The following is a 17,095-nucleotide window of genomic DNA, read 5'->3' on the forward strand; positions in this document are numbered from 1 at the left end:
TCAACAGCTAACTCTTTCATCAGCTAACCCTGACGTATACATCCATGATTTAAATATTGATAATTATTTGAATCAGCCCTGGTTTTCTCCTTTATATAAATGTTGCAATGCAATATATGTTCCACATTTCCTTTAACGCCACAGTTCAAGTGGAACTGGTAATGTTTTATTTTGCACTGCTTCTTTCGTTAGTTTATCAGCATGCTTGTTTCCTTTAACTCCTCGTCTACGTCTATGCCACAACAGTAAATATATAAAAATATTTAGCATATTTTTATATATTTACTGTTGTGCCTTTTTTTTTATACTTCTTAATGTGTGAATATGTATATACTTTATGTGTCTATATATCTGTATGAGTATGTCAATATATATACAGTATATATATATATATATATAAGTAGGTGTTCAGGTGTGTATATGTATATATATTTATTCTTTGGGACAGTGAGAAACGGCATTTTGATCTCCTCGTTTTTATCACACACAGAGAAATTAACAATGAAGTTGACTTTGACATAGGTCCCCAGAGGAATCCAGCTAAATACTGTCACCTACTGACAATAGCAGGAAATACAATGGACAACTCAACAATAGTACTGTGTTGGTTTTTATGCTTGTTTTTGTTCTCCTTTTGGTCCCAAAGAATGTTACCAAATGACAGCTAATGCACAAACTCTTGAGCAAGCGGCTTTAGAATGTAAAGTAGGCTAGGCATGTTTCAGTTTACTTCTACAGTGTTTGGAAGGTTAGGCCTCCCTTTGATAATTAATAGAATACTAATTACTAATAACCCTGTACAAAATGTTATGAGTACGCTATGTAACTATTATAATTTCCTCATCAAAGTAATATAACCCCTAAAAATGTGATATATTTTCTAACAAATCTTTTTAACTGGGCAATAATGCAAACCTTAAAAGAAGACTCAAAAGTTGTTGCTGTCAATCAGAGCCACATAAATAATGTTATATTTTACTGTGGAAAATCCCTCTCCCACTCCAACCTCCCCCTACCTGCCTCTTCCTCCTGCCACCCTGGAGGGGCGGAGCCAGCAAATCCCTCCCCATGAACAGAGAAGCTGGCTGGCCTCATGCAACTCTTCAGAACCAATTGTTTGTTTGAGTAAATAATCAGTACTTTTTCCTTCCCTTTTCATAGCAGCTTGAGTAGTTTATCTCCCTATTTTCTGTACAGTTTCAATTGCATGTGATTACTTTATTTCTACATTAAGTATAATTATGTAAACACATAACTGCTTTGCTCTAATACAATTTGAAGTATGAATATTATGTTTTAATTAACTAAGATGTGTTGTGCCTTTCTACCAGATCAACCATACTATAATCAAGACAAACAAGGAATCAACAAACAACTAATAACAATTTAAAAAATGATCTGGATCTCCTGCCTGATGTGCTCATCTTCAAATCCACTGCATTGACTGTTTAATCATTGAACCAACCATCCTCGTCACCACCCTCAATATTCTTCATGACAGTGAAAGTATTTAATTTATTCATTGCTATCGGGATGTTAAGAGCATTCCATCTCCAAAAAGTGTTTCTGAAGTGAATTACCTACCCTACCTTTAATGTCTTTCATTTTTGTAAAGCACTTTGAATTGCCTTGTGTTGAAAGGTGCTATATAAATAAACTTGCCTTGCCTAAGGTCTGCTGCATGTTTTGTTGAATGTGTTATATTTGATGAAAACATTTAAATATTAAGAGTACATAAAAATAGGGGGAAAGTAGAAGGTCAATGATAGAAATATAGAATAGAAAATATCAAGAAGTTACTGTAAATGATATCTAGAACAAAACAGTTTAGTGCCGGATGTACAAAGATATTAATAGGAGCATGTGCAAAACAGACAAACTAATTAACCTTTATTAAAACATTAAATAATACTTTAGGTTAAGATAGATGTTTTGTAATACACTGTTGAGGAACCTGTGACCCAAGTTTTTCATTCATTGCATAACTACACCGTAGTTGTGTATATGATATGTCAATAAACCTTTGAAAATCTTATAATCTTGAAAGGGATGTGCAAAATAGCCATTATATACAGTTTTTAACGAACGATTAGAGAATAACGAGTAATGAATATGCTTTATAGCAGGGGAACTCAAACTTTTTTATTAAAGGTCCACTTGTGAATTTTATACAAGAGCCGCTTTCACACCAAGTACTTTGCCGTACTTAGTGCCCAGCACTTAGTACCCCCATGGAACTAAGTACAGATCGCGTTCACACCTGAGGGAAGATTACGCAAATGAAGCCGCTGACGTCACTTCTTCTTCTTCTGCTTTGGGTTTACTGGCAGGCCGCAAACAACTTCACGGCGTATACTGCCACCCGAAGTCCCGGGCCGGAAGTCCCCGGAGTAAATCGCCAGAACGCCGACACCTCCTCATCACTCCACCGCACCCATGTCTTTTTTTGTGTTGCCATAAGTTATTCTCTCTCCGTTGGTGCGCTGGGGTAATGCTAATGCTAATAATGCTAATGCCAGCAAATACAATGGCGGCTTTACAAAACTTATCAGAGTTTTACGGGGGGTGGTTTGCAATTCGCCCAGCCAATCGAAATTGGTACTTTTTTCTCCCCAGGATAGTACCACCTAGCAGGCACTAAAGATGGGGGTAAAAGTTCTCGGAACAGAGTACTCTTTTTGGTGTGAACGCAAAATTCTAGGCACTAACGGAACTAAACGGGAAAAGTAAGGGTAAAAGTACTCCGGTGTGAACGCGCCTAAGGTCACTGGTCCGGATCAATGTCAGTAAAGTCGTCGTCCCCCCCCCGAAGCGGAGCGGAGCATCGAAACTGAAATGAAGAAGCAGTTTCTTACCGCGCGCTATGCATGGGGCCCCCTTGAGGGGGTTTCCCGACATCTCGTTGCAGTAAATTAAAGGGTGTTTCATGTTGTCGTTGCTGTGGACCTTTAAGCTTTATTTTTTTATTTAGCCTTTATTTATAGAGGTGAAAATCTCATTGAGACACAGGGTCTCATTCTCAAGAGAGACCTGTTTATACCCAGAATCAGCACTTTTGGAACAGGAAGAGAAATAGAGGGATGTGAGGCATGGCTAGAATGGGTGATCTGTTTTTTTTTGTTGACCAAAACACTTCATAGACATGTTTTTTATATTTTTTTATATATCTGAGACCTATGCTATTGCCTAAAAATAGCATGATAGGTGACCTTTAAGGGTTGTATACATTTCACATCATTATTCCAAATCTGTAAAGTAACTAAAATAAATGTAGTGGAGTAAAAATACCAGGTTAACCTCTGAATTGTGTTGGAGTAGAATTACAAAGTAACAATAAATTGCATGTTTTTGTTGTGTTCAAAATTCCAGGAAAGACAGACGACTTCTAAGTTTAACTATTTATTATGAGAGAGCAAAAGATTCACTTGGCCAAGGACTCCGTCACGTCATAGAAATCACAGGCAGCCAAGCTGTAATCTGTCAGTCTATTTTCGGACAAGAGCCTCGAACCTTGTGCGTGCATACATTTTGATTATACAGGGCGTTGCCCGTACATTTATGATTGGTCAAGACTAGCTGAAGAGATACCATGGTTTAGACTTGCTTCTCTTTGGTAGGTGCGCAGACTTAGAAAAAAGTCTCTTGGCAACACGATCCTCCAATCAGCATTCGGCCGGCCTGTGGAAGTCCCTCCCTACTACGCGCCATCATATGTAATTAGTTTTTTCTGAAGCTTTCTGCAGATATAGTGGAATCTTCATAATACTGCTTCCTAGCTGTGGCCCAACTCAAGGCCGGAGCGATGTCCTGTTTATGAATAACTCTTTGTATTCTTTCACTGCCTGCACCTGACCTTGCTACTCTGTATTGCAAGCTAAATACATCAATTTATTCCAAAGTCACAGCCACATAAATGAGCACAATATGCTTATAATGTAATAATAAGAATCAGTCTTTCTAATGTTATATAAACATTTTACATGCTGCTGTAACAAAAGCATTTCCCAAATTGGGATCAATAAAGTATATCTTATCTTATCTTATCTTAAGATGATCGATGGCTACTGCCATATTTGCAAAATTTGCCTCTGAACCTTGACAAGTGCATGTTTCAAGGCTTATCAATTAACAACAGGAGGGGTCACAGACATAAGACCAGCTGTTAATAAAACTCTTCTGACCTGAGCTGTCATGTGTGTCATGTGTGTATATGAATGCTGTCCATTATGGACACAAGCTATTTTCACCCATTTATAAATGATATTTTTTAAATATGATAACACCAATAATAATAATAATAATAATAATAATAATAGCTTGCATTTATATAGCGCCTTTCAAGGGACCCAAGGTCGCTTTACAAGTAATAGGGCAAAAACAAACATAACAAAACAAAAGTCAGACAGACAAAACAACAGATCGATTAGGGGCCGAAAGCCTTGGCAAACAGATGGGACTTGAGGGCCCTTTTGAAGGCGTCGAGTGTGGGGATGTTGCGAATCTCCGCAGGGAGAGCATTCCAGAGGGTGGGGACTGCCACACTGTAGGCTCTGTCCCCGAAGGTTCGCAGTTTGGTGCGGGGGGTGGTAAGCAGGCCAGAGTCTGAGGACCGCAGGTTCCGGGGTGGGGCATGTGGGTGAAGGATGTCCGATAGGTACTGGGGGGCAAGGGCATGGAGGGACTTGTAGGTAAGGAGGAGTACTTTGTAGGATATAGAGGACTTGACCGGCAACCAGTGTAGGTGGATGAGGGTGGGAGTGATGTGCTGCCACGGCTTTGTGTGTGTGAGTACCCTAGCAGCACAGTTTTGGACATACTGGAGCCTGTCCAGGTTTTTTTTGGGAACCCCGAACAGGACACCATTGCAGTAGTTCAAGCGGGTGGTGACAAATGCATGCACTAGGGTTTCGGCAACCGACTCCGAGAGTGACGGTCGGAGTCTGGCAATGTTCCTCAGGTGGAAAAAGGCCGATTTGGTCACAGATTTGACGTGGGAATGGAAGGAAAGGGTGGAGTCAAGGATGACACCCAGCTTGCAGGCTTCAGGAGCTGGGGAGATGGAGCAGCCGTCGACCTCGAGGATGAAGTCACCAACCTTCTGGAGCAGGGCCTTGGGTGCCACAACCATGAGCTCTGTTTTATTGCTGTTCAGCTTAAGGTAGTTGGAAGACATCCATGTTTTGATGTCATGCAGGCAGTTGATGAGGGACTGAGGGGGGAGCTGGGAGGATGGAGTGGTGCTGAGATACAGTTGGGTATCATCAGCGTAACAGTGGAAATTGAGTCCATGATGTCGGATGATCTGGCCGAGGGGGAGCATGTAAATGGTGAACAGGAGGGGGCCAAGCACAGAGCCCTGGGGTACACCGTGGTGGACTGGGGCCGGGGGTGAGTTTGAGCCACTGATGGAGACAAACTGTTTCCTATTATGGAGGTAGGATGTGAACCAGGACAGCGCTGTGCCAGTGACACCTAGGAGGTCTGAAAGGCGGGTGAGGAGGATGTTGTGAGAGATGGTGTCAAACGCTGCAGAGAGGTCCAGGAGGATGAGGATGCTGAGGCGGCCAGAGTCAGCAGCAATGAGGAGATCGTTGGTGATCTTGATGAGGGCAGTCTCAGTGCTGTATTGCTGTCTGAAGCCGGATTGGAAGGGCTCATAGAGCTCATGGTTGGACATGTACAGATGGAGTTGGCCGGCGACCACTCTTTCCAGAGTTTTGCTTAGGAAGGGAAGGTTGGAGATCGGCCGGTGGTTCTGGAGGTCGTCGGGGTCCAGGCCAGGTTTTTTGAGTATGGGGGTGACTGAGGCAATTTTGAAGCTGGTGGGGACTATACCAGGAGCCAGTTTTTTTGGAGAGCCTCTCCAGCTGGCGACCAGAGGACTTCAAACGGCGGAGTTCGGTGGTGAACCAGGGGGCAGGGCGGGTGAAAGAAACAGTCCGGGTTTTAATGGGGGCGAGAGAGTTGAGACTGAGGGATAGGGCAGTGTTGTAGTGGGCTACCAGGCCGTCCACGGTGGAGTCGGAGGGACCCGAGGCCATGTGGGTAGCTATCAGGTCGGATAGGGCCGGCGCACTCACAGTCTTGATGTTCCTAAACATAATGGTGCGTTTAGGATGCTGCCTGGGCAGGGAGACCGGAACAGTGAAGAGGATGGCGTGATGGTCAGATACAGCCAGGTCGAGGCGCTGTAGGTCGGGGGGCAGAGAGCCGGTAGAGCACACCAGATCCAGCGTGTGGCCTTTGATGTGGGTGGGGCCCTGGACATGTTGCTTGATGCTGAAGCAGTCCAAAAGTGAGAGGAATTCAGCAGCGAATATGCAGTTACTGGAGTCCACGTGGATGTTAAAATCACCGAGCAGAGAGAGGTGAGTAGCTCAGACAGGAAGGTAGTGGAAGCTTTAGGTGGGCGGTAAATGAGGGCAACCTGGAGCGGAGCAGACCCAGCCAGTTGTGTTTCCCATCCCCTAAACCTCTAGGGGTGTACACAGTTTAATACTGGCAACTTCTAATTATGATAAAATACGAAAACGTCTTTTAAAACCACAATTCCCGGTAGAGACGCGCCATAGAACATGTTACGAAGCACACAAATAGCCAGCATGTGTAGTTCTAGGGGGTGGGGGTGGACTAGTTTGAATCATGTTTTGGATAGTGTGCCGTTGTTGGGCTTCATTCCATTTCAAAGTGCTGTTTGACGCGTGGCGTAACCTTGGCACACTGCCACTCCAACATCCAATCACAGAGCTTGAGGACTAATCACAGGGTTTGTCAAGCAAAGGGACTGGTGTTGTCCCAAACGATAGCTGAGGATTATGGGTAGTGTAGTGTCTTCGGCCATCCAAAACTCCGGTAAAACTATTTGTTTCTCAGAATCGAAGGGGAAAACACAAAAGCATTGTATACAATTTAAACCAATTACTGTTGTGTAATAAACAGGTATAATCTGGTGTTTTTGAGTTGATGAGTAGTGCAGATATCACTGTAAAATAAATCGACAGTAAGGAGAATACTTACTTCCGGGTGTAAAATTCTCCGTTATCCAATGGGAATGGACACTCACATTGCCTTTAACCAGTTGAGCCCCGAGCCTGTTTTTCAGGCCTCAGGCTCGAAAATGACATTCCCAGAACAAATGACTATATCTTCACTTCTAAAAGGGGTAAATTAATAATCTTTTTTCTCAAAGCAATGATAAACCTGTGAGTTGGATGTAGAAGAGTCAGAATCAATATAGATGTTTTTTATTTTAAAGAAAATTCAAATTGAACATAGTAAAAAACTGTAAATTATAGTGTCCGTCCAAAAATTATTTTTTACTTATAGGGAAAACTACCCTTGGATGATGGGTTAGTAGACTAAAAGCTTTAGGAATCCAAAGTACAACATATAATAAGTACTCTGTATCAAGATTGATGCAAAACAAGTGAAATTTGACCTTTTTAGAGAGATTTAGCAAAGAAAAAAACACTTCTGGAGTCACTTGGGTGGATTTTCCATATCTCTGGCCCCCCTTGGTCGATTTTGAATGAATGAAATCTCTTTATAACCGCTAGAGCCAATGGAATCGAGGAAAAGTTCTACACACACCAACACATTGACAAATAAGGAGTGAGAGTGACGCGTGGCCAAAACCGGAAGCTGCATACACTCTGTTGGCTACCATTAGCAGCTAACTTTTTCTCTCCGATTTTTACATAAAAATGGAATTATGGATTATAAATAATTTTTTCAAAGCGACAGATACATTATTAACCTATGGATCAACCGATTCAGCCGCGTTTTTTCTCGTTTTAATGCCATTGAACACGTCTTTTGATCAGATTGACAGCTACGGTGAGACGATCTCCCGTAAAAGCTCCGTAAAGGTACGTGTTGTGATGTCTGTGTTTGCTTCCCCTGTCGCGAGTTCGGATCGCTCAGTGATGATACTATACCTATATAATCTGTGGAGTCTCAGCTTTAATCGGATATATTGTATGTGCAGTTACGATAAGTAATAAGGGTATCTTTATCTTGAGTTCTGTGCTAAGTGCGTTAGCATTTTTTCGCTTAGTGCTAATTCAGAGGCTTGGTATTACCCTTGTGTTTTGTTTTGGTAAAAATAGTTCATATCTTCAGTTAGCTGAGATTCTTCCCGTTAATCTGGTGCTACACATTAATAGTTTCATAAATGTTAAGAAGCCCTGAGACCAGTGGCGGCCGGCCCATAGGGGCGCTAGGGGCGCCGCCCCCCCTCTTCCCACATTAAAAATAAAAAAAATAAAAAAATATATATTTAAAAAATACATTTTTTATTTTTATTTTTAATAAACAAGGTAAATATTATATAATTGGTATCAGTAAAATGTATAATCTACAATAAAATCTTGTTTAAAATTGTGTTACGATGTCTAAAGTTACTGATAAGTCACATGTTTCCTGCCTGGCCTTGCCCGTGTATTACCCTCTCTCGTCTGGGCGCTTTGCAGAGCGCCCAGACGGATCATGGATCATTTTTTCAAAGTGACAGACACATTGGATTAACCTTCAGCTGCGTTTTTCTCGTTTTTGATCAGAATTGTTATTCTGCAAAAGGTGAGCATATCTCCGTGTTTTGCTACCTAAAGCTATGTCGTGTGATGTCTGTATTTGCTTCCCCTGTCGCGAGTTCTGATCGCTCAGTGATGATACTTATATTTCTAGAATCTGTGGAATCTCAGCTTGTTAGCACAGTTTATGCTGTAGAAACTATGTCCAGGACAAGGTGTTTGGAAGTTTTGGAAGATTCATAGCTAACTACACTGAAGTTATGGAGGTATTGATCAGTCTTCTCATATTTTTAAGCCTCAAATTGTCCTCCCCCTCCCCTCTAACATCACCAGAAGTCATAATTTAGGGGGTCTTTTCTCAAAAAAATGCCCCCTAGTATTGTTTGATCACCATTTCCACAGCCCCACCTAAAATATTTTCCACCAGCCGCCACTGCCTGAGACATAGTCTCGAAAAAAAACGGTGGGGGGGGGGGGTCCACTGGGGGGACCGTCATCCTTAACCTGTTAAGCTCTGAGCCTGTTTTTCAGGTCTCAGGCTCGAAAATGACATTCCCAGAACAAATGACCATATCTTCCCTTCTAAAAGGGTTACATTAATAATCTTTTTTCTCAAAGTAATGATAAACCTGTGAGTTGGATGTAGAAAAGTCAGAATCAATATAGATGTTTTTTATTTTAAAGAAAATTCAGATTTTACATAGTAAAAAACTGCAAATTATAGTGTCCGTCCAAAAATTCTTTCTGACCGTTAGAGCCAATAGAATCGAAGGGGGATGTCCCCACACACACTCGTTGTGAAAACAAACGGTGGGGGCTTCGCGCATGCAGGTTTGCACCAGAGTGAAGCGATCTCTCGCTCTGACATCTGGAAACGAAAAAGCAGTTTTATTGCTTATGGATTATCAGAAATCATTTCAAAGAGGACACAGACACATTGGACTAAACTATGGATTAACTGCAGCATCGTTTTTTATCGTTTTAATGCCATTGAAGACCAGTTTTGACCAAGGTAAGCCATGTTAGCGTTTGTAGCTACCTAGCGCCACATGTTTTGATGTACGTTTTCGTTTATAGCGTCGCAAATGTTTATCACTGAGTGTTGAGGTGGGCACCCCCAGATTCTGTGTCTCCAGGCGATGCTAATCGATGGGTTGGCTGTGCATCTAGGATAAGTAATAAGGGAGTTATGAGTGAGTTTAGGTGCAGTGATAGGCTAGCATTTTTTCGCTCGTGGCTAATTCAGAGGCTGAGTGTTAGCATTGTGTTTTTTTTAATTTTTTTTTAAAAAAGATCAGTTCGCTGAGTTTCTTCCCGTTACATGGATATAAAACATTCATAGTTTATTAAATATTAAGATTCCTTAGACGTTGTTTCCTGCAAATGACGCGTTTATCCGTCCGGTACCGGGGGGGCGGTGCGTAACAGGTTAAGAGGTTAAGTGTTTACACAACGTTATATACTTTATTTATAAAATATCAATTTATAAAAACAACCAAGGTAATACAAACGGTAAAAGGCACACTATGGCACAAAGGGGCAGGGCTGTGACTTATGAAGTAAAAAGATATGATTCTAAACTGTATTGAAGTGAACATGTATTGTTTGAACTGTTTTAAGTAATCCCATATATAATGTCTTCTCACTTACAACTCACTGACACAGAGATCCTGTTTCACACACACACAGCTCCTTTTCACCAGAGCGCTCACACATGTTCTTTTCAAGGTTCTTTCTGGGTATCAGTGTGTTCTTTCTGGGCTCATTATATCTGTATACAATGTTTAATTGTCTGAGAGTAACAGTTTATGTGAAAGACGCCATGGGAAAATAAGGGAGTGAATACCGGTGCAGAGATAAGATTGACGCCCCAAAATATGGATATAAATACTGTTGTTTTTGTATGTAAAAATACTTCTGGTTTGTTGAAGGCTGGTCTAGAGACGTGTAAACCGCATCCCAAACCTGAAGTCCGTACTTCTCGTTTCCTGAAGGCTGGTCTGTCTACCTGTAAACCGCATCACAAGCCTGAAGTCCGGAGTACTCTGTATAACTTGTATACGTGTTTTGTTTCCCACAAGAGTAAACTCAGATAATTGTTATAACTTTTGATTCCGGTGTTTTCAATTCCTTTCTTTATTAAATAGAGATCAGCCTCATCCAACGAACGGCGCGTAGCAGAAGGGGTGGCTATCAGCCACCACAATAGGTGTTCTGCTCCAACACTTACCACGGCGACAGTAAACGAAAAGGGGAGGAAGGGTCCAAAACTAAATCACCAGTGACACCGCAAACCAAACAAAAGGACACGTGAAGTGTTAGGATTTCTTTAGCCCTGAGAGCAGGATAAACTGAAAAGAGTCAAGGGAAGCTTATAAAAGTTAACAGCATTTAATTAAACAAATGATGCGGTGATATACAATGAAATGTGCGAGTGGAGGCGCTCTCCCCATTCAGCTGTTGCCTGTCGCGTGTGCGTTGGGTCAGCCGAGGTGAAGGAAGAGGTTGATTCTTCCTGTCCATCACGGGTTATCAACTGCAGGGTTCGTACGGGTGCTGGAAATCCTTGAAAATGCTTGAAATTGTACGAGGTGTTTTCAAGGTTTGAAAAGTGCTTGAATTTTGGGAATGGTGCTTGAATTTGGGATAAAGTGCTTGCAATTGTAAATGCTTTACTTCGCTTTTTAGATTAAAAGAAAATAAAGAAGTCGGAGCGCGCTTAATTGCTTCACTTTTACATAAAACAGCTCCGCTTCGGGCTTCCCGCGCAATGCACGTGACCGGCAAGTGTTTTTGTTACGTGTGTGACCTGGGCATTCTGATGAGAGTGATAGATGACAGTATGCCAGGAGGTTGCCGTTTCAACGAGCGTTGGCTAGCAGAAGACAAATACAAGCCATGGCTAAGACGAGGGTCAAGCGAAGCCCAAGAGTAGCCTCCTGCAAAGTGTGCAAAAATAACGATGCGAGAGTCTGCGCTGACGAGCCACACACCACACGAAAGGTACGCCGTGGTAGAGCATTTTAGATTAGGCTATCGTTGCATGTAAAATACATGACACTTTTCTCTGTGCGCGGCAAAACAAGCTCGCCAAAATGGCTTCACTAGTCTGGCAGTATTTTAAGTGTCTGAAAATGACAATAAAATAGCGGTATGCAACGTGTGTGAAGCAGAAATCCTGCAGCTCCACCCGCTGTGACGGACCGGTGAGCGGAGCAGAACACACATTAAGAGTTAGACCTAACACACTTAGCTATTTTATCTACCTCTGGAACAAGCTAAACTAGTTATAAATATATTTATTCTTCACTGACGGGTCACTCATTACTGGATCAGTGAGCTGCAGGAGATACTGACGGGCTGTCAGGAGAGAGAGAGAGGGAGAGGGGGGAGAGAGGAAAAGAGAGCGCTTCCGCTCATTTCTCCCGTGTTATTATCCCAAGTTAATGTAAACTTGAATAATGTACTTCATTTGAATGTAATAATTATGTTGGTTGTTGTTTGTGGAAGCGCCAGTGAATGAGCCCTATTAACTGAGTTTTAAACATCACTTTAAATGGAAGATCCCCATAGGCCGCGCCCACTCGATCGGATCAGCGATCGGTACCGGCCGATACTGATTCCGGCTATCGGCCCCAAAATTGGCGATCGGAGCATCCCTAATAATTATATATGATATGTTTTATAATGATTGATCATTAAAGTGTTATCAAAGCTGGTAAAGGTGCAGCTAGTTTGAATGACTTTGTATACTGCAGGGTAGCTTGTGAATTTACTCCAGGTGGAACTAAAGTCTGATTAACACTTGATTATATTTCACATCATTCATCCACATCTGTAACTAAAGGTATTAAATACATGTAGTGGAGTAAAAGTACACCATTTACCTCTGACTTATGTTTACTGCCAACCTAAAAGTACCTCAAAAATAGTAATCAATAATGTATTGAAAAGTTATTTGGCTGATTGTTTTATATTGGCTCAGCCAGGTTATATGGGATGCCCAGTCTACGTACATATGGGTCACTCATTTTGAAATATTAAACTAGGTTTCTTTTCTTTAATTTATCATCCTCGTGTAGAATGCTATTATGAAACACACATTTGGTTGTTTATAGCATAAAGAACATCTGATTTAATGTGAGGTAGGGAAATAATCATTTAAGTATAAGTATGTGTATATAAATATGTAATTTACAACAGCTGTAAGACGCTTGAAAAGCTTGAAAATGCACCTTGAAAATGCTTGAAAAGTGCTTGAATTTGACTTTGGAAAAGGTGTAAGAACCCTGCAACTGTAGTCTTCTTCTATTGGCCGGCGTCGACGGGGGCGTGTCCAATGCAAATCCTGCCGTTTTCTGCTGCTAAATTACATCATTCTGATGTCTGTGGTTATTTAAACATTCCCTAATAAACGTTTTGCAGCGTCAATAAATGAGTGTTAAATACAGTGTGTTTAGGATACTACATCACATATCATTTCACCTTCAATTCACTGTTTCAAAACGTAGCATTCACCACATGCTAATGCTAACCGGAAATGACGAGATTTACTTAGCGGAAAACCGGAAGTCCTGTGTGAACATTCGGTTTTTAGAATAAAACAGATTTAAATTAAATACAGTGTATTTTTAGCTTGGTATGGAAAACGTCTAACTCCCTCCTTTCACATCATAAATCATCTTCATACTGTATCTGGTGTAAAGGCACTTGTTCTTTCACAAAATATAAGAAGGATTAAACTATCTGAAAATGGCTAAATATTACTCTTTATTTAAACAATCTTATCCTCTTCAGCTTTTGCATACACCCCCTTTTTAAACTAATGTCTAGCGCCATTCTATCGGTCTGTTTTTATCTAACTGTTCGTGTCATCTTTTTAATGTGTCTCTGGTGTAATTTATGAATCTCTGCTGGTTCTAGTAGATATAGTTCTCCCCATCCACATTCTTGTTGGTTGTGAAAAAGAGGAATAATAATTCAGAACCTGCTGATATCTGAATCTTAATACTTGGCCTGTGCCAATGTTACAAACAAAATAAAACATATTTTAGGTGAACTAATAACATATTTCAATAGCTCGGAAATGTCTGATGAGCATCTGTGTTATTCCTAAATAAAATCCTTGTAATATTTTTAAAATCTAAACATAACAAGGAACTATTCCTGTTTGTGGTAAAGACACACACTAATGTTATGGATTCAAAAACAACTAAAGTCATGATACTGTCAGAGTGAATGATTTCCTGGGTGTATCTGTCCTGTAAGGTACGTCATTCTCTGCCTGGCTCGTGTGCAGAAATCCCATCAATTGCACCTGGCAATACTGCTTCTACCTGTCTATTATCAAGCTGAAAAAATGAATACAGAATTCCAACATACTGTCATCAAATGTCCTTGTGAAAATAGTCTTGTGTTCATTTATATCCCCATAATGACCTAAACAATAAAGTCTATGGCTTTTACTTCTAATTATTTACCAGGGTAGTTACAAGATGTTGTCTAAATTAAATTCTGTCTCATTACATTACTATGTTTTAGCATAACTTAACTGTAATATGTTCTTTCTACATTTCAAACCTCAGGTACTCTAATATCTGTTAAAATATTACAAAATTGTTTCATTATCACAGGTCAACTTCTTCGGTATTCTATTCTGGAATTACATCTCTCACAGTAGCCCCTTGGCCACTGCTTCTGCATCTGCGTTACCTGTTATAATTCAATCAATATTTTAGAAACATGTCAACATTCATCAAACAGTATCTTATCCCCAGATATGGAGCAGGTTCATTCTAAAACTATCATTCAATGCTCAGTTTGAACATCCGAGTTGGGGCGGAAGGTTTCTTTCAATCCCTAAAAGAAAAATGTAAGTTGTGAATTTGACAGCCATGTTGATATTATACATTATACACACTCCCCCCTTTTTACACATTAACTCATGTGTAACCAGTGGCGAATCGTCAGGGCCTTCAAGGTATTCAGAGAATACCCTGGAACACTCAGATAAAACAAACAAAAAATCGATTTAATTATATAAATAAAATGTAATAAAATATATATAAAATTAATAAATGAGAATCGTATCTGTGTTGTTGATCTGTAATATTACAGTGTTAAGTTGATTTGTTTGTCCTTCTCGGGCCTTGCACTACGCATTTCAGTGGTTTTGTGTTAGAAAAGAAAGCAACCAATCAGATCTTGTTCTGGGTCTCTGGGTAGAATATCCTTCAACAAGGTATTCTATATCCTTGATAGAATGCCCTGGCCGTTGCACTGAATGAGAGCGTACATTTGGACTGACAGTTTGATCAACCAATCATATATTGATTTGTAGCCAATGGGCGTATTCTTTCAGAGTTTCCCTCGGTTCCAGGGTCCTCTAGAAGGCCCGGTAGTTAACTGGCTCGAGACAGAGGATCTAGATGAATGCGACGAAGCAATTCATGCCGTTTTATTGTTTTTAACGTTGAAAGGGCAAGTGCAACAGGTGAAGATTAAGTTGTTGCGGAATTGTTGTGAGTACCCTTTTCAAGACGACAATTCAGTGAAAAGACGGACAATATAACGCCAGGGGGCGGCGGCGGGGGGTGTGTGTGTCTACAGAAGGTCCAGTTGAGATAGACACGGTTCGCCACTGTGTGTAACACAACCCTGTAATGGGGAGGGAAAAAAACTTTCAGGTAAATGTTGGTTAGGGACATAGCGAACATTAATTACAATTTTACATCCATTATTATTATTTTTCCACAGTAAACACTCCAGTGAAAAGAAGTGTTTACACTCCATCTTTTAGTCCTAAAAGAAACAGAATCTTCAGATTTTAGTATGAGTTTTACATTTGCAAACCGCCAACTCTTGTGGGAGCAAAATATCATCAAGTAGATTAGAAACGGGTCACATGTGCAGTTTTCCATTTTTGTGGAATTTTTAGGAAACCTCTCGTTTCCCTTGGAGCTCCAAAATAATGTGTTAGTCCAAAAACATGCTTGGTTAGTTGTTGTTTTAGAATCATGCAGTTACACTGATCACATGCCGGCATACATTCACACTCACACTGTCTGGTTGTCAAGTCAGGTTTGGTCAGGTACACCCCAGAGTCAGTCCATTCTCGCTAATTTTAGGCCCATCCCACAGCTACCTTTTTTATCTAAAGCCCTGGAGCGAGTAGTCTACGCCCAGCTGCAGTCGTTCTTAACCACGCATGGAATCCACGAAAAGTTTGCACAGCACTGAAACAGCCCTTTTAAGAGTTTTTAATTATCTGCTCCTAGCCGCCGACTCAGGTAGCCCAGCTGTCCTGATGCTGTTAGGCCTGACTGCTGCCTTTGACACTGTGGACCATAGCATCCTGTTGTCACGGCTTGAATTGTCCGCAGGCATCACAGGCTCTGCCCTTGCATGGTTCAGGTCCTACCTGACAGACCGTAGCTTCTCAGTGCAGCTAGGTGCTTTCTCCTCTGCCAAAGCCCCTCTTACCTGTGGGGTTCCCCAAGGCTCGATCCTGGGCCCCATCCTTTTTCTACTGTACATACTGCCCCTAGGTCCAATTCTCACAAAACATAATATCCCCTTCCATTGTTACGCTGATGATGTACAGATCTATCTGCCTCTCAATCAAAATGCCAACTCACTACAGCAGTTGATGGACTGCTTAACAGAGATTAAATCCTGGCTGAGCCAAAATGTCCTCACCCTCAATGAGAGCAAGACAGAGGTAATCTTTTTTGGACCCCAACCTCTAGTCTCCCCGGTTGATATTCTGGGCTCCCTCAATAAAAACATCCTCTCCTCTGTTATGAACCTTGGAGTGACCTTCAATAGCGCTTTTAAATTTGATAAGCAGGTCAGCACCGTAGTCAAATCCTGCTTTTTTTAAATACGACTGTTGGCTAAGACCAAGTCGTTTTTATCTTTTAAAGACCTAGAAAGGGTTATTAACGCCTTTGTAACCTCGAGACTGGATTACTGCAATGCTTTGTATGTGGGTATGGACCAGGCATCAATTAGACGCCTGCAGCTAGTTCAGAACGCAGCTGCACGTTTTCTCACTGGCCATAAAAAGCGTGACCACATCACCCCAATTCTGGCCTCATTGCACTGGCTTCCAGTTCGGTTCAGAATAGATTTTAAACTCCTTTTATTTGTTTTTAAAGCCCTAAATGGGCTGGCTCCGGCCTATATACTCCTCCATCGCTACACCCCAGCCAGAGCCTTAAGGTCTGCTGACCAGCTGCTGTTGATAGTGCCTAAGACCAGGCTTAAAACCCGAGGGCACCGAGCATTCGCAGCAGCGGGCCCCAGGCTCTGGAATACTTTGCCCCTCCATGTGAGGTCGGCCCAGACCCTAGGGATTTTTAAATCGACACTTAAAACTCACTCCTTCTCTCTGGCCTTCTAGCCTTCTCTTATCAAGATCCAGTTTTGTGGAATTCGGCTTCAGGTTTGTGTATCAGGCGGCCGATAGCCTATCCGTTTTATTGGTACGCTTACGACCTTCCTTTTTGATAAAGCTTATAGCTGATATAATAATCTAATAAGACTGCATTGACGTAGATACG

The sequence above is a fragment of the Trematomus bernacchii genome, unplaced genomic scaffold, assembly GCF_902827165.1.
Source record: "Trematomus bernacchii unplaced genomic scaffold, fTreBer1.1, whole genome shotgun sequence".
In the NCBI taxonomy this organism is placed as follows: Eukaryota; Metazoa; Chordata; class Actinopteri; order Perciformes; family Nototheniidae; genus Trematomus; species Trematomus bernacchii.